Here is a 26,824-nt window from a genome sequence, read left to right on the forward strand (position 1 = left end):
GGTTGTAGTTACTGTTGGTTGGCGGGGGTGTTGGTGGTGATGGCTGTTGTGGTGGTTGCAGTTACTGTTGGTTGGTAGAGTATTGGTGGTGGTAGTTGTTGTGGTGGTTGTAGTTACTTTTCGTTGGTACAGTATTGGTGGTGATGGTTGTTGTTGTGGTTGTAGTTACTGTTGGTTGGTGGGGGTGTTGGTGGTGGTGGTTGTAGTTACTATTCGTTGGTAGAGTATTGGTAGTAGTGGTTGTAGTTACTTTTCGTTGGTAGAGTATTGGTGGTGATGGTTGTTGTGGTGGTTGTAGTTACTCTTGGTTGGTAGAGTATTGGTGGTGGTGGTTGTTGTGGTGGTTGTAGTTACTGTTGGTTGGTAGAGTATTGGTGGTGATGGTTGTTGTTGTGGTTGTAGTTACTGTTGGTTGGTAGAGTATTGGTGATGATGGTGTTTGTTGTGGTGGTTGTAGTTACTGTTGGTTGGTGGGGGTGTCGGTGGTGATGGTTGTTGTGGTGGTTGTAACTACTGTTGGTTGGTAGAGTTTTGAGCACGTGTAGGAGATAATATTGCATTATATAAAAGCTCAAGCTTAAAATAAAAAAAAGAAAATATGCCCTTCCGCCACGATATCATAAGATATCGTCGCCTAGGTACTCCATGAAGGAATATAGATAATTCATCAAATAAGATATCTGATGTCAACAGGAATCACCCATGTTGTCCAAAGTGAGCAAATTATGGGTTAATAATCTTGTCCAAGGAAAAAAAACGAAAGCGTCTGAAGCGGGGCTCGAATATTGGATCTTCCGAGTCAGAGCGCAATGCTTTAACCACTCGGCCACTTCGCCCCCCCCCCCCCCCCCCCCCCCCCCCCCCCATCCTTTAAAATAAAAGGTGAGCATTTAAAAAGAGCAATATCCTTTGAATATGTTCATAGCACTTTTCAATGGGATACTAAGCGACAGCAACACTAACCATGACTGACGAGACATGACGCCTGTAAGGCAATATCACAATTTTTTAAAAAATTTTTTGCAGCAGAGACAACCCTGTTGACGACTAGGTGCTCATTTTGCACTCATGCGGTGAGAGAATGTGACTAAATAGACTTTACCATAAGAATCAGCTATGCGTCGTACAGCGCGGAACTCGAACCCGAGACCTGCCAGTCCTAGAGCAAGTATCCTACCACAAGATCAAAAAGACGCACACTATACCACCGGTTTGCCCATTGCTTTGTACCACTCTGAGCGGGACACGAACCCGAGACCTGCAGATCCGAAAGCGGGTGCCATACCACACGATCCCACGGTCGCACACTCCACCAATCGGTATAGATAGAACGACGATGACGTCACTCAAGCCTTTGTTATTGTATTTTGCCATCCGCGTTTGTGAGTGGTTTTCACTAAACTGTATTAACGAGACTATAAACGTTTAAGATTACACATAGTTTTGTGTATTGGTTCATTATACTTCCGGATGGCAATGTTATGAGTTTCTTAGCCAGGCGCATACTATCTATATTGCCCACTGCACTGTGTAAAGAAAACAAACAAATAAAATCAAAAGTTTAACAGCAGGGAAAACGTGGAAGGTTAAACTCACATGCCATCGGCAGCCGTCAATATGTCAAAGGTGACTGGGAGATAATCCTTTCAAAGATAGATGGTGTAAGGTTGGGATATGGAGGGAGGAGATTTGGAAATGTGTGGGGAGTGTGTGTGGGGGGGGGGGGGGAAGGATGGGAGGGAGGGGGGGGGGGTTGGATCAAAAGGAATAAGGAAAGGAGTGGTGAGAGGTAGGGAGTGTGTGAGAGAGAGAGAGATAGAGAGAGAGAGAGAGTAAGAAAGAATGAAGAGAGAGAGAGAGAGAGAGAGCGCGAGGGATTGACAGATAGATAGATAGATAGATAGATAGATAATAGATAGATAGATAGATAGATAGATAGATAGATAGATAGATAGATAGATAGATATATTGATTGATAAATTCTTGATGTAGTCAAAAAAACACAGGTGAGAATACCATAATAGATATATAGAGGTAATCAGAGAGGCTGAAGAGATTGAGTAATACTAAAGAAACACAGAGAGAGAGAGAGAGAGAGAGAGAGAGAGAGAGAGAGAGAGAGAGAAAGAGTGAGATAGAAAAAGAGAGAGATAGAGAAAGAGAGAGAGAGAGAGAGAAAGAGTGAGATAGAGAAAGAGAGAAAATAAAGAATGAAAGAGAGAGAGAGAGAGAGAGAGAGAGAGAGAGAGAGAGAATGAGTGAGATAGAGAAAGAGAGAAATAAAGAAAGAGAGAGAGAGAGATAGAGAGAGAGAGATAGATAGATGGATAGATAGATAGATAGATAGATAGATAGATAGATAGATAGATAGATAGATAGATTGATAAATTCCTGATGTAATACTAAACACACACACACCCACACACACACACACACACACAGAGAGAGAGAGAGAGAGAGAGAGAGATGGAAAGAGAGAGAGAGAGAGAGAGAGAGGAGGAGGAGGAGGAGGAGGAGGAGGAGGAGGAGGAGGAGGTACGAGGGTTTAAGCAGTTTTTAAAAAAACATTCCTACTAGAAATACGAGAGAGTAGAGAATGGCTGTGTTACATTATGTAATGCAATGAGTGAAATGGCCTCGGAAGAATTCCTGTTCCTGTACCTGTAATTAGTAGGTCATTTCCTGTTACACATTCCTAGTATGAAATTACTTGAGCATATTCCTCCTCCCTTCCGCTTCACAAGAAAACCATTCTTTTTTCATGGAATGCCCAAAGAAAGTCATAAATTCCTCCTCCCTTCCGCTTCACAAGAAAACCATTCTTTTTTCATGGAATGCCCAAAGAAAGTCATAAATTCCTCCTCCCCTCTGCTCTACAAGAAATCCATTCTTTTTTCATGGAATGCCCAAAGAAAGTCATAAGTTCCTCCTCCCCTCTGCTCTACAAGAAAATCATTCTTTTTTCACGGAATGCCCAAAGAAAGTCATAAATTCCTACTCCCTTCCGCTTCACAAGAAAACCATTCTTTTTTCACGGAATGCCCAAAGAAAGTCATAAATTCCTCCTCCCTTCCGCTTCACAAGAAATCCATTCTTTTTTCATGGAATGCCCAAAGAAAGTCATAAGTTCCTCCTCCCTTCCGCTCTAGAAGAAATCCATTCTTTTTTCATGGAATGCCCAAAAGAAAATCATAAATTCCTCCTCCCTTCCGCTTCACAAGAAAACCATTCTTTTTTCAGGGAATGCCCAAAGAAAGTCATAAGTTCCTCCTCCCCTCTGCTCTAGAAGAAATCCATTCTTTTTTCATGGAATGCCCAAAAGAAAAGATTATAAACTTAAACTTTGGACAAACCCTTAAGACAGATTGTATGACGAACCTGGTGATTTGACATAGTTCTGAATTATAGATAAGACAAAATAAATAAAAATGTATTCCTCCGGTGCCCGAAACGTAAAATTGCTTGCTACACCATGGATAGGACCGCATTCTATCACAAAGTTACTTCCACCAGATCTAACAGAACCAGCTACCGAATTACTGCTGGATGGACAGGGGAGGGTCGGAAAAAAAAGTTTCGACCTCACCAGGGATCGTGTTTGCGTGTGAAGCGAATACTCTACCAACTGGGCTATCGGGAACCCTTTGGACAACCCTTCAGAAAGAAATTTGATGAGGCAGGTGGTTGTACGTCACACTGAATTGGAGTAAATACGAAGGTAATAAATGAGAGTACGAGAATTATCTTAAATAGTAGAAGCTGAGATGACCATTTTGTGAGGTTCATTATTTATTTATTTATTTATTCCCCGCGTAAGTAAATCTTTATTCGTTCTTGCCGTATGACATTCGCTTTCGGATCGGAAGGTCAATGGTTCGCTCTGAGCACCGTATAGTTGAGTCCTTGGAAAAGGACCGTACTCTCACCGTACTCAGATAAAAAATGAGTACCTGGCCTTTAAAAGCGCAAATAAAAAAAAAATAAGTATCGCCTTGGAAAAAAGCTCTTTACTCATATTCTCATCGTACTTGGGTGTAAAATGAGTACCTGGCCGTCAACAGTGTTGTCTCTGTCGAAAAAAATGTGCAATATCGCCCAACAGGCGTCATGTCCCGTCTTACATGTTAAGTGTTGCAGTTAACTAGAGACACCTAGTAGAGTAAAAATGTTTTGTGGATATTGCGCTATCTAATTGCTCAAGTAAAATGCATACGCTATATAGTGTAACGTAATGGCGTCTTTCTTTCAACATTTAAGTAATTTTCTTCCAAGCACTATCTCGATACCTTCAAAACTATAAACAATTCACGTCTGTATCAATCGTTGTAGATGAGATGGCATTACTTGCCAAGATATCATGCCGTTCTTTGTTCCAATTTCTCAGTCTTTTGTCATTTTCAATTATCTCCCCTCACCTTCCCATGATGGTAATTTGGTTGTCATGATTAGCCCATCTTGTGTTTATCACTTTTAAAAATATTGATGGATGGGAAGAAGGAGGGTGTCTCTTGTATAATTTACCTATATTACATTAAATGCTAAAGCATTTAAAAATAAAATGAGCTGTTATATAGCGCAATATCCGCTAAATGTGCTCAAATCTCTATGTGGTCTAGTGTTATGACACTCGCTTTCGGATTGGAAGGTCCTGGGTTCGAGCCTCGCTCGGCACATAGTTGAGTCTTGGGAAAGACTCTTTACTCACATTTTCTCATCGTACTCAGGTGTGAATTGAGTACCTGGTCGTTAACAGTGTTGTCTCTGTCCGAAAAAAATTGTAATATCGCCTAATAGGCGTCATGTCTCATTCTACATGTTAAGCGATGCTGTTGGCTGTGTGTGTGTGAGAGAGAGAGAGAGTCATGTGCGTGTGTGTGTGTGTGTGCGTGTGTGTATGTGTTTTATGTGTGTTTGGTGAGGGGTGGAGGGCGTGATAATTTCAGAACAAATTATTATAATCTTGAGTAGTTACATTCCTGAAGATGAAAGTCGAAAACACAACAATCAAATAATAAACAAATTCATGAAAAAATAAAGTGCTTTGAATATGTTTAGTGGATATTGTGTGAAAGCTCTATAAATGCTCTAGTTGTTAATATATTTTTTCTTGTTTTTTTGTTTTGTTTTTTTTTTTTTTTTATGGGGGGGGGGGGGGGGTTCTTTTTGGTTTTATTTATCTTTTTTTTAGTTTTTTTTATGATTTTATTTTTACAGTGAGACGAATTTAACACACGTTCTCTTGTTTGCAAAGATCATCACCACAAACATGCGACATGCTGACATTGTTTACAACACAGACAAAAAATCAACATTCCGTGTCGCGTTTTCCAAATATTATTCCAGCAAACATTTAACACTTTTCCTGGATGTTTAAACTAACAAAATTAATTTTGACATTATTGAAGTATTCTCACAAGACAGCAGCAGCAGGTGCTTAAAATCGTCACCAATGCCAAATAAAAACATGGTCTTTGTTGTTATAATTTAGTCACTGAAACATTATAGTTATTGACCAGATACGGACTGAGAGAACGCTCAAACCATCGGCCACATACTCTTTTACCACCACCTATATATTATAATGGGGGCGAAGTGGCCGAGTGGTTAATGCATTGCACTGTGACTCGGAAAGACCCGGGTTCGAGCCCCGCTTCAGGCACTTTTATTTCTTTCCTTGAGCAAGATTATTAACCCCCAATTTGCTCACTTGGACAACAACGGTGATTCCTGTTGACATCAGACATCTTGTTTGATGAAATATCTATATTCCTTCGTGGAATGTCTAGGCGACGATATCTTATGATGTCGTAGCGAAAAAGGCATATTTTTTTTAATTTTCAAAATAATATAATATAATGAGAAAATTTGAGTAGAAAGACTTTTCCAATAACTCAACATTTGTACATCACACAGCAAGGACTCAAACCCGGGACCTGGACGTCGTAATCAGAATAATATCATTCCCACAATGCGATCACTGTCAATGACCTAGCACAACATGGCTTTAGTTTCTAACAAGACGAGACACTTTACAGAGAATCAACGCCACAACAACAAGTCGACCGGTATTTTCAGAACACCGCAGATTTACATTTTAGCGGGAATGGCGCCAAGCATAATAAATAAAGAATACTCACTGACACACACACACACACACACTCACACACACACACTCACACACACTCACACACACACACTCACACACACACACTCACACACACACACTCACACACTCACACACACTCACACACACACACACACACACACACTCACACACACACACACACACCACACACACTCACACCACACTCACACACACACTCACACACCACACTCACACACACACACTCACACACACACACTCACACACACACCACACCACACACACACCACTCACACACACTCACACCACACACACTCACACACACACCACACACACACTCACTCACACACACACACTCACACACACACACACACTCACACACACACACATACACACACACATTCAAATGGATTCTCGAAGCGGTAATGGCTTTTATTTTATCATTATAATTATTATTATTTTGGAACCCTAGCGTCTTTGTTTATTTCGTTTATCATTAGATTCTCACGAGTTTTTTTTTGTTTTTTTTTTTTTGTTTTTTTCTTACTTCTATCTTCTCTTACAATATTTTACGCAAAGCTGACTGGAAACGCTCCTTGTTTAACTCTCCTTACCAGCCATTTTCAGAATTTTCCCCAAAAACTTCACACCCATCCAACACAAAAAATAGATAATTCTCACTCAAACAGAAAGCAACAAGTACATTCTATACATATTATCGTTCAGTAAAATGACGTCTATCTACAACAAAATGTCAGATTTTCATAACTGTAACAAAACAAAATTCTTTATAGATAGTATGCGCTTGGCTAAGAAGCTCACAACATTGCCATTCGGAAGTATAACGGACCAACACACAAAACTATGTGTAACTTTGAACGTTTTTAGTGAGAATTACTCATAAACGCGGATGGCAAAAAAAAAAAAAAAAAAAGACCCAAGTGACGTCATCTTCGTTCTATCTATATGTGTGATGTACAGAAGACATTAGAATGAGATCTATTAAGTTGGTTGCCATCGTAACGAATGTGACGATTTTCCTGTTGTTGGTAAGGAAAGAGTTAAAGAAAAATATATGTCTCAGCAGCTAATGTTGTCCTTAACCCTCTCCTTACCAACTACAGGAAAATCGTCACATTCCTCACGATGAAACCAACATCTTTCTTATTCAAATTTCTTTTGTACATCATAAGATTTAAAGAAAATGAACAGTTTGTTGAAGATAGAGCATGTTTTGCTAAAGAAATTATGCATCGGAAGATCTTTACTAACTGCTATTGTGTTTGAGGGATAAAAATATTTTTGTGATAGATAGGTGTTGAAGTTTTGGGGAAAATCCTGAAAATGGCCGATAAGGAGAGAGTTAAGTATTCGGTTTCCTTACAGCCTTATTCGTTACATGCCTATCGGCCATATCCAACTTCAGTAAATTGCCTGTTTTCCGACACAAGCAGCCCCACAGATCCTGCGCATTACAAAGGTAGGCGATTCTGGCAATGAATGCCATTTGCTCTTTCTGGATATTATAATGAAAAACGCCTCGAACCCAGGACTTCCCAATCCGAAGGCAAGTGTTATACCACAAGACCACATAGCTGCATTCAACCTTAAACTTTAAAAAAAATATTGTTTTTTATTTTTTTTATTTGACAACTTGGGGGGGGGGGGGCATATTAGATAAAGGAATAAAACGGGACAGGGGACTCAGCGGGCTTTGCTTCGTACCCGAAAGGTGCCGAGTTCGATCACCCGCCGCTGCGCTGTGTGGTCTTGTGCAAGTCACCTCACCCTAACTCAATTTGCGGCGCTGCACTGCGGCTAACACCTGGGTTATTCCAGTCTTCCCTTGGAAAAGACCCAAGAGACAAATTTCCCCTATGGGATCTATAAAGAAAACTTTATTTATTTAATTTATTTTTATTTATTTAAAAACAAATTTATTATTTCCTGTAAGGATTGTTTTTATTTCCTTTTTTGCCCTAGAACAAAAAAAAAGCGTTTTACCATGACCGTCGAAACAGTTTGACAAGATAATGAGTGGAAGCCACATAAAGGATAGAATTAACTCTAAACACAGACCCTGTCATAGATAGACATCTTAATAATATGATGATGAATTGTAGGAAAAAGAGGAGTAAGGATGGACAGGAAAGAATGCATTGTTGTAGGAGTGATGAAGTTAGAAAAGCTTGCTTGGGGTGGAGGGCCACGTTAGCTCAGTTGATAGAGCACTCAATTCACATGTAAAGGGTGATAACGAACTGTTATCTTAACCCCCCCCCCCCCCCATCCCCCCTGTCCACCTAGCAGGGATTTGGGTTATTGGGTGTCTGTTACATCTGGCGGAAATTACTTAGGGTCATATCCAAAGGGTAGTAATCAATTGCTATTGCCTGCTTCGCGCTATAAAAGCAGGGATAAACTCCGGTTCCACGTGCTCCATTGGTTCCATTGGCTCCAAATGACTACTTTACTTTATTAACCTGTTCATAGACATGTTATTATGAGTAATCGCAGAGCACGAGTAGGGATGGACAGAAAAGAATGTGCTGTAGGAGTGATGAAGTTAGAAATACTTGAACATTTATGACCTATCGTCACAAAACGGTATTAGATATGTCGAGATGAATCATAAATAAGAAATAATTAAATTTATAGAGCGCCAATCAATATCCACCTAACGTGTTTACTGGTGCTTTATAAGATATGTGTGACACGATAAATTGAAGTAGAGAAAGGTTACAGTTTAAAGAAAAGTTAATGTTACAACTATGAAGGCTGGTTTTCCAAAATTCGTTCAGTCGATTTTTCTACTTTTTGAGGTTTTCCATCCATGAGATAAATTGAAACGTAAACTTTATTTTAAGCATCAAATGGCACAAAAATGGCAAAAGATGTGTGTGAATTTGAAATTTAAATATAGATAGTATGCAGATGACGTCACTCAGGCCTTTGTTATTGTTTTTTGCCATCCGCGTTTGTGAGTTGTTCTCACTAAACTGTATTAACCAGACTATAAAAGTTCATGGTTACACAGAGTTTGTGTGTTGGTCCGTTATACTTCCGGATGGCAATGTTGTGAACTCCTTGGCAAGCGCATTCTATCTATAGATAATAAAATAAGAGCCGGAATGAGAAATTGTAAGGGGAAATAATCCTCAGTATCTCAAAATGGGATAGAAACGGACTTATGGAGTTTTGGAAAAACAGTCTTCTTGTAGATGATCTATTAAGTTATGCTGAAGCGAATGGAAAATGAAGAATGTGATATCTTTAACTCTCTCCTTACCAGACATTTTCAGGATTTCCCCCAAAATTTCACACCCAACTAACATAAAAAAATATTTTTATCACTCTGACACAATAGCAGTAAGTTCCTACGATACATAATTTCTGTAGTAAATCATGCTCTATCTACAACACACTTTTCATTTTCTTTAAATGTTATGATGTCCATGAGAAATTTGAATAAGAAAAATGTTGGTTGTATCGTAACAAATGTGACGATTTTCCTATAGTTGGTAAGGAGAAGATTAAATTAAAAATATCAGAATCTTTATTTTATTATTATTTTTTTTTTTACCAGTTTAAGAAGTTGAAATATTTTTCCTAGGTCTAAATATAGAAATAAATAGAAACTTGACCCGAGTCGCATAATTTAACGATAAAATCAGTTCTTTTTTAGCATGCATCAACACATAACTTGACTTCATACCGTTTTGAGACATAGGGTCACAAATAATTGAAGGTACAGTGGATGTTCGTCTATGTATGTTGTCTTCGTCGTTGTATCAAGGTGGAATGGGGATCATTATTATAATTGCTCTAATCTCTTTTCTTTTTCTTTTCCTTTATCTTTTTTTTTTTTTTTTTTTTTTTTTTTGGGGGGGGGGGGGGGGTTGTTCGTTTGTTTTTTGTTTGTTTAATTGGGGGGGGGGGGTTGGTTTTTCTTTTTTTTTTTTTTTTTTTTTTTTTTTTTTTTTGGGAGAGTAGGAGAGAACAAGTAAGGAGTGGGGAAAGAATAAATGGGATTGTTTTCCCATTTAATACGTTGTGTTTTTTTGTTTGTTTGTTTGTTTGTTTGTTTGTTTTTTTTGTTTTTCGTTTTTGTTTTGTTTTTTTTTTGGGGGGGGGGGGGGGGGCGGGGTTGGGTTTTTAAGCTGTTTTTTTTTTTATTTTGTTTTGTGTGTTTTTGTTTTTTTTTGTATTTTTTTTTTTTTTTTTTTTTTTTTTTTTTTTTTTTTTTTTTTTTTTTTTTTTTTTTTTTTTTGGCAGAATATGAGAGAACAAGTTCGGAGTGGGAAAAACATAATTGGGATTGTTTTCCCATTTAATTGGTATTACAAAAATATTTTAAAGTTATTTTACTATCAAGTGGAAGAACACGCGTACAGTTGGAGCCATATAATAATAATAAAGGATTAAATCATGTTCCTTTGGATTATAAACACAAGTACGAGTATTAGTAATAGATTTACACGAGCTTGTCGAGTAAAAATTTTGATCTAAAAACGAAGTCTTCGACAAAATTGTTCGGTTTGTAGTTATATCAAGATCAGTACCGTTAATGTGGAGTAAACTGTGTCTGAAAGAGTTTTAGATCCGGCTATGTGGTCTAGTGGTATGACACGCATAGTTGAATCCTTGGAAAAGGCTCTTTAGTCACATTCTCTCGTCGTACTCAGGTGTAAAATGAGTACATGGCCCTCAACAGTGTCGAAAAAAGTGTTATATAGCCTAACAGACGTCATGTCTCGTTCTACGTGTTACGTGTTGCTGTTGGTCAGGGACCCTTTGTAAAGCGCTTTGAGCACGTTTAGTGGATATTGCTCTTTATAATAGCTCAAGTTTATAAAAGCTCAAGCTCAAGTTAGAGTAATAAAGTTATTTATTTAGTTGTCGTCGCAATCGGGTGCAAAACTGACGCCATGTCCGCTAGGCAACCAACCGGTCTGGTTTTAAATAAAGAAAGTCGACACTCTTTATTTTCCATATTAAAGAAATTAAGAAGCAGGCACCAGTATAACATAAAAGATCTGAACAAGTGTGTGTGTGAAAGGTGCCAGACAAATCAAGAAAGAAAAATAAAATTAAAAAAATACCATCCCAAAAAATCAGTCGACCTCGACTTTCACACACACTTGTTCAGATCTTTCTTCTTCATGCTGGCTTGAGCTTTTCTTAACACCATGCCATCAGATTATGTAAAAGTCAAAACATGCCTAGATTTATAATGATTTTCTCTTTCCAACTAGAGCAGAGAAGTCGTGACGTCATAATTTCTACTCTTCTGGTTCCAAACTCTTTGGAAGTGCTATGTAACCAGCCCTTCGGAGGACTAATAGCGAATAAGTTAATTTTTGATTCACAGGGTGGCATAACTATTTTAGTAGTAGGATGTATGGCTGATTTTAGAAAAACGGGACGAAAACGGAGAAAGGATGGTCGATCTTCTTTGACGAACAGCATAAATTTAGACAAGAAAATAAGATGCCAAAAAGATCAATAACACACTCCAGAAGAATGGTTTTACACTTCCATTGAGATTGGAACCAGTTGTTCGTTTTTTTGTTTTTTTGTCTTTTTTTGTGGGGGTGGGGGGGGGGGTTACATTACACTTGTGTTCCCAACTAATACAATAGTATATCAATAATATTTTATAAAAGTCATATATTAAATCTGAACAATAAATAGTTTACCACTTCGGTTTGGAGTAAAACATGATTGTTTATCAACAGTTAGTCTAAACCCTAACCCCACACGTAAAGAGTTGAAGTTAAGTCTAAGCTGCCTGCTGTCAGCATAACATCGTTATTATCAAATCAATTTTCTCACGGTTTTTTAAGCAAATACTCATCAATATTCAGTATTCAGCCCTATCTGATTATTTATTCACCTAACACCCTCCTTCAAACACACATAACTCCTGCTTGCTACTCGCTACAATTGTTGAAATCCAAAAGGGCAAACGTTTGACTTGAGTGGAGGATAGTTTTTTTCTTCTATGCCAAATTCTGACGAAACACTTTTTATTCGTATTTCGGCCGGAAAAATATTTAACTTAAAATGTGACCAAACGTTTTGATCTGGTATTATATCTGGTTATTTATTCACCTAACACCCTCCTTCAAACACACATAACTCCTGCTTGCTACTCGCTACAATTGTTGAAATCCAAAAGGGCAAACGTTTGACTTGAGTGGAGGATAGTTTTTTTCTTCTATGCCAAATTCTGACGAAACACTTTTTATTCGTATGTCGGCCGGAAAAAATTTAACTTAAAATGTGACCAAACGTTTTGATCTGGTATTATATCTGATCTTTAAATTTATTCACCTAACACCCTCCTTCAAACACACGTAACTCCTGCTTGCTACTTGCTACAATTGGCAAATAAGATGGTGAAACCCGAAAGGTCAAACGTTTGATTTGAGTGAGTGGAGCATTATTTTTCTATGCCAAATTCTGAAGAAACGACTTTTATTCTTATTATTTAGGCCGGAAATTTTTTACTTAAAATGTGATCAAACGTTTTGATCTAGTATTTTATGTCGGAATGGTCAAGATACAGGAAATTGAGTTTAAAAATCGAAAAATAATCAAAAACAGAGGAAAGGTAATTCTATTGAAGCTAAAGAGGAAAACTCACTCTTTAGAGTAAATTTGTTTACTCTCTCTCTCTCTCTCTCTCTCTCTCTCTCTCTCTCTCTCTCTCTCTCTCTCTCTCGCTCTCTCTCACTGTGTGTGTGTGTGTTTGTGTGCTCTCTCTCTCTCTCTCTCGCTTTGTGTGCTCTCTCTCTCTCTCTCTCTCTCTCTCTCTCTCTCTTTCTCTCCATATATATATATATATATATATATATATATATATATAAAGCCCTCCTCGATATATATATATATATATATATATATATATATATATATATATATATATATATATATATATAGCGAGAGAGAGAAAGAAAGAGAGGGAGAGAGAGAAAGAAAGAGAGAGAGAGAGAGAGAGAGAGAGAGAGAGAGAGAGAGAGAGAGAGAGAGAGAGAGACAGACAGAGAGACAGAGAGACCGCAGTTGGCCAAACACATACAAACACGAAAGCTGACATTAAAGAAAATCTGAGAAGACAATAAAATTGCCCCCAAAGAGCGCACTAAAAGCGAATGACGGAAATCCAGGTGATAAACTTCTCTCGGTGTCAAAGACAGGTGAGAATCCGTCTGGATTACACCAGGTGTGAATAAACCAAGGTGACATCCTTCACAAAGCGGAGTAGTTTGAGATGAACTGACTGACTGGACGGACAGGACTCGACTGACCAGCTACTTACTTACTATGCGTTGCTTGCCCATTGGTCAGTTTAAAAAATTCTGGAGTTGATAGGCAAATTACCTAAACACCTTTTTTTTTCTAAAATAAAAATGGATATTGACATTTTCGAACGCCTTGTTGGACATCTTAAGGATGGAAGATAAATCATTTACCACCATCAACACCTGCAGTTCTGACTACGCACCAATAATCAGGGCCGTACACGAGGCTTTGGTTTTTTGATGTTTTTTTTTTTTTTTTCAATTTTGCTTTTTTGTTGTTGTTGTTGTTGTTTTGTTTTGTTTGATTGTTGGTTTGTTGGGGCTTGTTTGTTTTCTTCGTTATTGTTGTACTTTTTTATTTCATTTATCGTTTGTTTTGTTTGTTTATTTTGTTATTTTATTGGTTTATTGTTTGGGGTTTTTTTGGGGGGTTTTTTTTTGCTCTTTTTATTTTATTTATTTTTGTTTTATTTTGCTTTATTTTTATCTATCATATTTGTTTTGTTTGTTTTTGTTTATTTGTTGTTGTTTTTATATTTTTTCGCTCTTTTTTGTTTTGATTTTGTTTGTTTGCTTTGTTTTGTTTTGTTTTGTTTTGTTTTGATTTTTATTTTGATTTTGTTTTATTTTAAATCGTCGGGATTACTTTGTTTTTGTTTATTTGTTGTTGTTTTTTTTTCGCTCTTTTTTGTGTTTTATTTTGTTTTGTTTTGTTTTGTTCGGTTTTGATTTTTATTTTGTTTTTGTTTTATTTTTAATGGTCGGGATTATTTTATTTGTTTGTTTTTATAAATCAAAAAATAAGAGAGAAAAGATATATTGAAAAGCAATAGTAAAACCATGCCGACTGAAAATCGAACCTGTGACCTTTTGGCCTGCAAGGCGATCGCAACAATTTATAGACTGCATGACACCCGATCTCCTGAGAATATATAATATTCCAGAAAAATATAAATACCCTTCAAACACACACACACACACTACACACACAAACACAAACACACACAGCGAGAGAGAGAGAGAGAGAGAGAGAGAGAGAGAGAGAGAGAGAGAGAGACACACACACACACTCACACCTCATAACATAGACAGACACACACACAGACACACACGGAAACACACTCACACCACATAACATACACAGACACACACACAGACACACACACACAAACACAATCACACCACATAACATACATACACAGACACACACTCACACAAACACATGTTAACCGTCGCTTCCATCTTGTATTTCGTGCGCGAGGTCCCAGGTTTGAGAGTTTCGCCAAGATGACGGTCACTTAAATCGTTGCTATTTATTGAAGGAACATTTATCTAGACGCATTTTTAAATACATTTCTGTCCAACACACAGCAGTTCACATCTTAATAATCAGAAACAATTTATATTTTGTAACATTTAAAGTAAACATATAGGTTTCTAATATAGACCTACGTTTCATTTGTTTTGTTTTTTTGTTTTTTGACAATCTGAAAATGTGTGCATAGATAGTATGAAGTTGACGTCACTCAGATCTTTGTTAATGCTTTTTGCCATCCGCGTTTATGAGTAATTCTCAGTAAACGGTATTAACCAGACTATAAACGTTCAAGGTTACACATAGTTATCTGTGTTGGTCCGTTATACTTCCGGATGGCAATGTTGTGAGATTCTTAGCCAAGCGCATGAAACAGTGCCAGGCAGCGCAGAAAGAAAATAAAAACAAAAGAAAAAGAAATATTTTTTTTAAAAAACAGCCTACCTGGACTCAAGGTGTGTTTATATCTTCGGATGGATGTTTTTTTGTTTTTTTTTTTTTGTTTTTTTTTTCTCGGCTGTATAAATATCTTTATTCTATCCCTCCACCATAAATTGTAACGCGTAATGATATCAAGTTCACAATAATAATCTGCGACGTCAGATTATCAAATTAAATTTTACTGAAATCAGATTTTAGAAGAAAAAAAAAGTAATGTTTAAGTATGTTTGAACATGTATTTTATTTCGAGATAACGAAATCCGAATCGATTGAGGATAAAAATAAAAGATTTCTTACACGTGTGTACTAACACACTAACACGCAGTCGCAAGGCTCGTCCAGCGATTTGGAGCACGTCCTTGTTTCCAAAAAGCAAGAGTGTTAATCAACCCAAAGAATCTTCTTTTTAAGGACTATCTAGTAAAAAAAAAACTTAGATAACTCAGATGTTATCCGCTGCGCTGTGCTGCACCGCAAGGAGACCAATAAAAAAATTGAGCTTTTTATGGAGCGCAATATTCACTGAACGTGCTCAAAGAAATATTAACGAAAGAGTGAAAATGGAGAGGCTTCATAGATGAACGATAGACGTGCTCAACGCGCTTTACAAAGGGTCCCTGACCAACAACAATACGTAACATGTAGAGCGAGAAATGACGCCTGTTAGGCGATATTATAATAATTTAATCCGACAGAGACAACGCTGTTAACAGTCAGCTACTACTTTTACACCTGAGTACGGTGAGAGAATGTGAGTAAAGAGCCTTTTCTAAGGACTCAACTATGCACCGAGAAGCTACTTTTCTTGCTCAAACTAAAAAAAAACAAACAAGATGCCAACAGCTAGTGGGAGCTTGAACATGGGACCTCATGGTGGAGAAGCAATGCCTTATCTACTCAGATATCTCATACCCTAAGCAAAATTACATTGAGCGACTGTGGCAACTATGGAATTCTACCTCAATAGCGTTATATATATATATATATATATATATATATATATATATATATATATATATATATATATATATTATATATATATATATATATACGAGTATATATATATATATATATATATATATATATATACGAGTATATAATATATATATATATATATATATATATATATATATATATATATATATATATATACACACACACACGCACACATCTAGGTGCAATCTCGGACAATCGGAAGGACCTCACACCCAGTGAGTGGTCGCCCTAATGGGTTTGGTTTTATTTGTACAAGATGAACTGGACTCTACGACCTAGTGGTCAATGAATGACCCTTAAGAATTTTATGAAGGCCGATCCCGTGGCGTAGTGATTGACGCGTTCGCTGTTTATTCTTCTATAATGGGGTTTTTAATGGTATAAATTGATGTTTAACTCATATAATGTCGCTACTGTGTCGATGCATTGTTTTTTTGGCCGTTGTCTTCGTTCAATCGTAGCCCAAAAAAATACCCAAATTATTTCGCAACAGCACAAGAAGACGACGGGAGCCCCGATAGCTCAGTTGGTAGAGCACTCGCTTCACAAGCAAGGGGACCAAGATCGATCCCAGAATCAGTCGAGCGGTGTATAGAGATAACAAAGATGACGTCAATCAGGTCTTTGTTATTATTTTTGCCATCCACGTTTATGAGTAATTCTCACTAAACTGTAGGAACCGGACTATAAATATTCAAGGTTACACATAGTTTTGTGTGTTGGTCCATTATACTTCCGGATGGCAATGTTGTGAACTTCTTTGCCAAGCGCATACTATCTATAGTTCAGTTCTTGGAATATGCTCTTTACTCACATTCTCTCAACGGACTGAGGTGTAAAATGTATACCTGACTGACCGTTTACAACGTTTTCCTTGTCTGAAACAAAAAAAATGTAATACCATTAACAGGCGTCATGTCCACTAATTTTAAGTTATGATGTTGTTGACTAGGGAACCATTGTAAAGGGCTTTGATCACGCTTATTGAATATTGCGCTATATAAATGCTTAAATTTCAAGGCTATCTTGACTGCATTGATAATTCTTAATATAAAATCGTTTGATTCGAGATCCTGTCATTGAAATGTAAAACCAAATGAATACGTTTAGACAAGAAGTAACATAGGTGAGGTCCCTGGAGAGGAATAATGATAAAATTGTTGAGCTCATGTGGTTGAAATTTCGAACTCGTTCCCAGAGCGTATTGGCAACTTGTTCGAAGTCTAAAAGGTAGGACGGGAGTTTAAAGAATCTTACAATAACAATTAACATTTCACTTGCTTTTGATGATCGTAGACATCATCATCATCATCATCATCATCATCATCATCATCATCATCATCATCTCATCAGCATCATCATCATTACCACCATCATCATCGTCATCATCATCATCATCATCATCATCATCATCATCATCATCATCATCATCATCATCAATCACTCATCAATCATCATCATATCATCATCATCATCATCATCATCATCATCATCATCATCATCATAATCACCGTCATCATCATCATCATCATCATCATCATCATCATCATCATCATCATCATCATCATCATCATCATCATCATCTTCACCACCACCACCATCACAATCATTCATTCATCTTGTCTCATTACAAAATTCAAGTACTGCCCTACGGCAAGAGACTCGACCCAGCAACCTTTTGACAAGTGGTCAAGCAGGTATCCCAGGCCGTCGGTCAACTCCCGACATTATTGAATGAGGAATTCAACATCAATAGTATACAACATCAGTTGTCTGGTCACGATTCTCCAATGATGAGGTTGCCAGATTGGCTTTTTAACAGCTTTTTCCTCTCTTTTTTTCATCACTTTTTTTTCTTGTCTTTTTTTCTTTCTTCTTCTTCTTTTTAAAAATTCATTCTAACCATATCAAATAATAGGGAACAAATGTGTGATGTCAAAGTACTGGTTCCAATCTCATTGGTAGTGTAAAACAAGTCTTCCGGGGGACTGGGTACAAACCTGGGTAATTGATCTTCTGGTTTCAGAGTGATGACATTTTATTTTTAGTCTAAATAAATGCTGGTCGTCAATAAAGATCACCCATCCTTGCTCATTTCTGCCCTGTAACCATAAGCATCTGCCTACAGATAGTTCAAAGATGACGTCACTCAGGTCTTTGTTGATGTTTTTTGCCATCCGCGTTTATGAGTAATGCTCACTGAACTGTATTAACCCGACTATAAACGTTCATGCATACACACAGTTTTGTGTGCTGGTCCGTTACACTTCCGGATGGCAATGTTATGAACTTCTTAGCCAAGCGCATACTATCTATATCTAGTTAGAATGCGCTTGACTAAGAAGCTCACAACATTGTCATTCGGAAATAAAACGAACCAACACACAAAACTATGTAACGATGAACTTTTATGTCTGGTTAATACAGTTAAGTGAGAATTACTCATAACCCTGGATGGCTAAAAACGATAATAAAGACCCGAGTGACGTCAACTTCATTCTATCTATTGAAACAGGGATAAACTTCGGTCCGTGGGTCTCTGGAGTACTACTACTTAACTTTATAGATAGAATGCGCTTGGCCAAGGAGTTCACAACATTGCCATCCGGAAGTATAACGGGCCAACACATAAACTCTGTGTAACCATGAACTTTTATAGTCTGGTTAATACAGTTTAGTGAGAACAACTCACAAACGCGGATGGCAAAAACAATAACAAAGGCCTGAGTGACGTCATCTGCATACTATCTATAGATTCATATGAATAATTTATCACACCAAATACCTTTTATATATAACTGACTCGTTTGGCGTTTTCTTTAACTGTCTTTTCTGTTTTTTTCTCTTATTTTTCTTATTTTTTTTAAAAATTCATAACTCACAGGTAACCTGTTCTCCAACTAACAACCAATGATCAACGACTTTCTGACACACGTGATCATATGTCACGTAAAACAACGTAACATGGTAAATATAGTACACAATTATTAGTAGTTGTAATTATACGTGAGGGCACGGTAAATTACATTCCTGTCTGAATTCTAAGAAAGAAGAATGTAATCCATCATCATATCGTAACGGTATTATGTCGCAATCACTTGAATTGTAAAACTTGAATTTATAGTCAATATGTGACTCCTCGTCTCAATACGGTATTAAGTCGGGATGGTTAAGATGCTGAAAATGTAATGTGTTGCCAGAAATATCATGCTTACGTTGAGTTTATATGCTTTATAGAGGAGAAGGGGTATCATATTTAGCTGTGCTAAATACCAACTTTTCTTAATTTTAACCAGTTTAACTATAAATTGACTTTTTAGCATCTGGTCCATCCCGACATAATACTGTTTTGAGACGAGGGGTCACACATTGTATATGGATAGTATGGGCTTGGCTAAGAAGCTCATAACATTGCCATCCGGAAGGAGAACGGACCAACACACACAACTGTGTGTATCCATGAACGTTTATAGTCTGGTTAATACAGTTCAGTGAGCATTACTCATATACGCGGATGGCAAAAAACAATAACAAAGACCAGAGTGACGTTATCTTCGAACTATCTATTGTAAAGAGGTCAATGGATACAATTTCTTAAGGAGACAGAACTATAATTTCATATTTTATCTGATTATTTCTAGATACATTGAATCCACTTTGGGGTATAGGGTTCAATCCGACAAATTAAATGTAAATGTTGCTGCTCGAAGCTCGAAGAAATAGATAACAATTTGAAATTGAATGTAAGCCTCAATTTAATAAACGAAAACAGATAAAATTGACGTTTCCGGTTTCCCCTCTATCAACAAAACTTAAGTTTCAGTTTAATTTACGAAAACAGATAAAATGGACGTTTTTGGGTTTCCCCTTTATTAACAAAACTGTTTTTTTATAAAGGGGAAACCCGAAACATTCATTTTATCTGGTTTCATCTATTAAATTGAAGTTTACATTCAGTTTCACACGGTTCATTCCGGCATAAAACCGTTTTGAGGTTTGTGTGTCATATGATATGTGATTCACGGTCTCAAAACAGTATTGTGTCGGTTTGTACCAGGTGCTGAAAATAGAATTTATAGGCGAAAGTAAAACAAAGTAAAACTTGTGTAAAGTTTGTATCTTGTATAGAGAACAATGGATAAAGTTTCTTAAGGTCATCCAAACTATAAATACAATTATTTGATTTTTTTTCTACTTAAAAATCAATGTTTCTGACATCTGCTTCATCCCGACATAATACCGTTTTGACGAGGTATGTCACATAATTTGTGACTCACGGTCTGAAAACAGTATTGCGTCAAGGGTGAACCAGGTGCTGAAAATAGAATTTATAGGTGAAATAAAATAAAAAACGTGTGTAAATTTTCTTTCTTGTATCGAGGACAATGGATAAAGTTTCTTAAGGTGACAAAAACAGTATTGCGTATATAATGTATAGGTGAAATAAAAGTAAAACTTGTGTAAAGTTTATTTCTTGTAGACCCCTCTATAGTGGACAATGGATAAATTTCTTAAGGTCACCAAAAACTATAATTTCATATTATATTATCTGATATTTTTATCTACTTTAAATCCAATTTATTTCGACAACTGGCCCATACCGATGTAATATACCGTTTTGAGGTTTGTGTGTCATATCATATGTGACCCCACGTCTCAAATCAGTATGGAAAAACTTGTTTCATAAATTCACAAAGGACAATGGATAAAGTGTCTTAAGGTGACAAAAAAAACAAAACCCAAAGTTCCATAAATCGATGGCTGAGACAAAACTCCTGTTAGCGACAATTTATAAATTTTACAAGAAAGCCAAAAAAACAAAAAAAAAAAAAAAAAACAACAGAAAACGATAAAACTACAGTAGTTAACACGGAACGTTTACAGAAAAGTACGGTGCAGGATTTCTGTAGTATCGAAACTAATAAGAGTACAAGATTGTTTCATCCTTTTACTCAATGAGTATCGAAATATCGATATAAAATTTAGCGATTTCCGATTTTTGTTGTTGTTGTTGTTGTTGTTTTATAAAGAAGTTTTAAACTCACCAATCATTTTTCTATTTTAAATCAACTTTTTGACACCTAGTTCATTCCGGCATGATACCGGTTTGAGGAGATGGGTAACAACTTTGGAACAGGAACAGGTTATAGTGCAATGATACGTAACTCTTTCCCTACCGACCATTTTCCCCGAAACGTCAAACCCATAAACCATAACATTGTTATTATTTTAAAAACTCTAACTCAAAAGGAATTCTACATGATGTACATACTTTCCTCCATCAAAACAAGCTTTACATAACAGTATAAATTTAATAAATATGTTTCTTCGAATGTTGTGATGTAGAAAAGAAATCTGATTGTGAAAAATGTTGGTTTATCTTAACAAATGATGTGACGATTTTTCTCTAGTTAGTAAGGAGAGGGTTAAGAAGGAAATGAACATAGAACATTCTACATATAATACGAAATATCAACTTACACAAATTGTTTGTAGGTCTATTTACCAAACTTATTAAAATGGAAATTCACAATTTTTAAAAACCATTATAACTTTTTTTTTTTGCTATTGATTAAAGAAGGGTTTTGAAGAGGAAACGCTCCATGTTTGTTTTCCGTTTTATTCATTTTTTCTCATTTCATTTACAATCCACAGCTCGCAGCTTGCAACTTAATATTCACTTGACTTATAATAATAATAATAATAATAATAATAATAATAATAATAATAATAATAATAATAATAATAATAATAATAATAATAATAATGATAATAATAATATTAATAATAATAATAATAATAAATAATAATAATAATAATAATAATAATAATAATAATAATAATCAGCAGCAGGAAAAAAAAAAGAAACGTGACCCAATAATGACAAAACATTAACTTTTGTTTATTCTGGACCCCTTTGTTTATCCCTCCACTTAGGTGAAATTTGGGTCAAATGCCAGACTTGTATATAACAGACGTCTCGGTTTCGTTTTCGGGAGAGTGGCGGTGAACTGTGTATATATTAAAATGATGATGATTAAAAAGGTTAAAGTTGACAAGGGGAGACAAGCAGATTAATAAACGAGATGTCGGAGACAGTTTTATTATTACCTATAAAATAATAATGGTCGACAATAAAATCATTTTACTATAACAAAATAACTTCTTCTTCTTCTTCTTCTTCTTCTTCTTCTTCTTCTTCTTCTTCTTCTTCTTCTTCTTCTTCTTCTTCTTCTTCTTCTTCTTCTTCTTCTTCTTCTTCTTCTTTTCTTCTTCTTCTTCTTCTTCTTCTTCCTTCTTCTTCTTCTTCTTCTTCTTCTTCTTTCTTCTTCTTCTTCTTCTTCTTCTCTCTCTTCTCTTCTTCTTCTTCTTTCTTTCTTCTTTCTTCTCTTCTTCTTCTTCTTCTCTTCTTCTTTCTTCTTTTCTTCTTTCTTCTTCTTCTTCTTCTTCTTCTTCTTCTTCCTTCCTTCTTCTTTTCTTCTTCTTTTCTTCTTCTTCTTCTTCTTCTTCTTTCTTTCTTCTTCTTCTTCTTCTCTTCTTCTTTCTTCTCTTCTTCTTCTTTCTTCTTCTCTTCTTCTTCTTCTTCTTCTTTCTCTTCTTCTTTCTTCTCTCTTCTTCTTCTTCTTCTTCTTCTCTTCTTTCTTCTTCTTCTTTCCTTCTTCTTTTCTTCTTCTTCTTCTTCTTCTTTCTTCTTCTTCTTCTTCTCTTCTTCTTCTTCTTCTTCTTCTTTCTTCTTCTTCTTCTCTTCTTCTTCTCTTCTTCTTCTTCTTCTTCTTTCTTCCCTTTTCCTTCTTCTTCCTTCTTTCTTCTTCTTCTCTTCTTTCTTCTTCTTCTTCTTCTCTCTTCTTCTTCTTCTTCTCTTCTTCTTCTTCTTCTTCTCTTCTTCTTCTTCTTCTTCTTTCTTCTTTCTTCTTCTCTTTTCTTCTTCTTCTCTTCTCTTTCTCTTTCCTTCTCTCTTCTTTTCTTCTTCTTCTTCTTCTTCTTCTTCTCTTTTCTTCTTCCTTCTTCTTCTTCTTCTTCTCTTCTCTTCTTCTTCTCTTCTTCTCTTCTTCTTCTTCTTCTTCTTCTCTCTTCCTTCTTCTTCTTCTTCTTCTTCTCTTCTTCTCTTCTTCTCTTCTTCTTCTTCTTTCTTCTTCTTCTTCTTCTTCTTCTTTCTTCTTCTTCTTCTTCTTCTCTTCTCTTCTTCTTCTTCTTCTCTTCTTCTTCTTCTTCTTCTTCTTCTTCTTCTTTTCTTCTTCTTCTTCTTCTTCTTCTTCTTCTTCTTCTTCTTCTTCTTCTTCTTCTTTTCTCTTCTTCTTCTTCTTCTTCTTCTTCTCTCTTCTCTTCTTCTTCTTTCTTCTTCTTCTTCTTCTTCTTCTTCTTCTTCTTTTCTTCTTCTTCTTCTTCTTCTTCTTCTTCTTCTTTTCTTCTTCTTCTTCTTTCTTCTTCTTTTCTTCTTCTCTTCTTCTTCTCTTCTTCTTCTTCTTCTTCTTCTCTTCTTTTTTTCCCTTCTCTCTTCTTCTTCTTCTTCTTCTTCTTCTTCTCTTCTTCTTCTTCTTCTTTTCTTCTTCTTCTTCTTCTTCTCTTCTTCTTCTTCTTTTCTTCTTCTTCTTTTCTTCTTCTTCTTCTTCTTTCTTTCTTCTTCTTCTTCTTTTCTTCTTCTTCTTCCTTCTCTCTCTCCTCCTCCTCTCTTCTTCTTCTTCTTCTCTTCTTCTTCTTTTCTTCTTCTTCTTCTTCTTCTTCTTCTTCTTCTTCTTCTTCCTTCTTCTTCTTCTTTCTTCTTCTTTCTTCTTTTCTTCTTCTTCTTCTTCTTCTTCTTCTTCTTCTTCTTTTCTTCTTCTTCTTCTTCTTTTTTCTTCTTTCTTCTCTTCTTCCTTTCTTCTTCTTCTTCTTCTTCTTCTTCTTCTTCTTCTTCTTCTTCTTCTTCTTCTTCTTCTTCTTCTTTTTCACCTTCTCCTTCGCTTCATTCCCCTTCTCCTCTTCTTTCTCCACAACCACCACAGCAACCACCGCATCTTTCGCTCAATCAGCTGAGGCTAAACTCAAGATTAAACTAAACGAAAAAAAAAAGAAGAAAAGAATAGACATTGAAAAATATCAATAAGTCATTTATTGTAATGAGGATCTAAAGGTTAACAGCTAAAATAAAGTAACAATCAAACCACTGTCTGAAAGTTATCTGTAAGTTATCTGCCATTTGTAAGCATATCATAAGGACCAGCAATGTGTGTACATCTGGCACTGATTCGATTTTATGGTAGCCGCAATGACAACGCGGTTCATTTCTAACTCAACGGTTTAAATAGCAATATAAAGTAAAGCTACCGCGAAGGGCATACGGAATGACCGGAATGGGTTCCCTTTAAGACCTCAATCATCCCAACATAATACCTATCGTTTTCAGGCGGTTCCATTACTGATAATTGTTGATAAAAACTCAATTTTACTTCACTAAGATCATTTGACATGATTACCAAATTATTAACACAGTGAGCCACAAAAAGTGGGAGTACCTACTATATTTGTCAATTTCCGGCAGCAATAGGCTTCCTAAGTCGTGACGTAATCCTGCGCAGCAACGCATGGCAACAAACCGGCTGGCTCTAAACAGTCGAGAAAAATGGCTGACACGAACTCTATTTCCATCACCGCCCTTATGAAATACTTCTCCAATGAGCATAAAAGTGTCTCGCGAGGTGAAAATCATCATCTCAGTCAGGTCATGTTTTGACTTTCACTTACTCAGATGGCTTGATGTTCGGCAAAGTTCAAGCCAGCATGAAGAATAAAGAGTATTCTGTGAAGGTAAGTCATTTCGTCTTCTCATTCTCACTCTCAAAATCTCACATCTCCGTAAAACTACTGTTGGACAATAATCAGTTTACTTTGAGTTTAGGCAGATTTAGTATATCCAATGGAAAGATTTAACTGTTTACGTTCGATTTTAGTTAGGGAGAGAGAGAGGGAGTCATTGAATTATTGTGTTTTTATCTTATGGACCACGGACTTTGAGTCTTTGAGGTCTTAGTCTTAGTCTTGCTTCGCTAATTTTCGTTGCTATTGACTATAGTCTACTACATACTATTTAGTATCGTGTTGTAACCTTTATTATAATACTCATATGAGCATCACAATCACCAATCACGCTAGACATTTTATCATAATACTTCATGTGGGGCAGCGTGGATCAGCGGTACGGTTTTTGCTTCGTACCCGAAAGGTACCGAGTTCGTTCACCCGCCGCTGCGCTGTGTGGCCTTGAGCAAGTCACCTCGCCCTAGCTCAATTTGCGGCGCTGCACCGCGGTTATTCCAGTCTTCCCTGGGAATAGACCCTAGAGATAAATTTCCTCTATGGGATGAATAAAGGATTTATTTAGACCAGTGTTAGTCACGGTAAACTAAATTTCCTATTGGGTTAAGGTGTAATGTAAATGTTGCTGCTTGAAACTCGAAGAAATCAATAACATTGTGAAATTGAATGTGAACTTCAATTTAATATACGAAAACAGATAAAATGGACGTTTCGGGTTTCCCCCTTATCAACAAAGCAAGATGAATGAAAGAATCACTTAATTTGTTTTTTTAATTGAGTTTTTATACAGCGTAATATCCACTAAATGTGCTCAAAGTGCTTTACAAGGGGTCCCTGGCCAACAGCAACATTTAACATGTAAGACGGGACATGATGCCTGTTGGGCGATATTACAATTTTTTCGGACAGAGACAACGCTGTTAACGGCCAGGTACTCATTTGACACCTGAGTACGGTGAGAAATTGTGAGTAAAGAGCTTTCTCCAAGGACTCAACTATGCGCCGAGCGAGGCCCAAACCCAGGACCTTCTGATCTGAAAGCGAGTGTCATACCACAAGACCACAATTGACGTTTAATTAGTTTGTTTCTTTTTTGCCTATTGAGCATGGTCGCAGCTCTAAATTTGAATCTTTTATTCTTTTACTTCCACAGATCTATCTTGATGATGCCTTGGGTTGATTCAGTCCAAAACTAATTTGTGTGGTTTTATTTAACAATGTTAATGACATTGAACATACATTGATACAACAATGCCATAATTTGTCATGTTTATCATGTAAAATCATGTATGGACCTACAAAACCATTATTTTGAATGGTGATTTGATGATGATGAACAAAATATGTGTGTTGTACAAAATAAATGGCAAAGCTAACAAAATGCAGTCTCCTTAATAAGAGGAGACTGGGGATTGACAAGTGCTGCAACAAATTGAAAAATAATATCAGATGTTTCTCTTAACATGGTTGGAATATATGAGAGGATGTTAACATTTTTCAGTCTTTCATTAGCTTTCTCAACATGAATTCTACATGAAGCTATTTCTTTTGTTAATAAAATCTCATTTTCAGTAAATTTATTATGTAAAAAGGAAGGAATATTTACAGTTACTCCTTGAGGTAAAATATCTTGAATCAGGATGGGGTTTTACCTTTATTACCTTTATCTGCTAAAATTAAATCTCCAGGGCTTAAAATTAAAAGTTTTAGTAATCCACAATTTTGTACAATGACCTTATCCGAGACAGACCCTGGATACAGTTTAGAAATAAAATTTATCACACCATTTGGACTCAGACCAACAAGAGCTTTAACAGAATTCATGGACCTATAAGAATAAATTAAGAGTTGTTTATCCATTTCTTTAGG

The 26,824-nt window shown here is 36.3% G+C and overlaps 1 protein-coding gene across 9 annotated transcripts in view; it reads right to left on the bottom strand.

Moving 5' to 3' along the window:
* LOC144958378 (semaphorin-5A-like) overlaps positions 1-26,824 on the bottom strand; it is a 272,714-nt gene that overhangs the window by 54,904 nt on the left and 190,986 nt on the right. The window lies entirely within an intron of this gene.

This window comes from Berghia stephanieae, chromosome 12 (assembly GCF_034508935.2).
Source record: "Berghia stephanieae isolate SIO BIC M18660-M18661 chromosome 12, UCSD_Bste_1.3, whole genome shotgun sequence".
NCBI classification, from domain to species: domain Eukaryota; kingdom Metazoa; phylum Mollusca; class Gastropoda; order Nudibranchia; family Aeolidiidae; genus Berghia; species Berghia stephanieae.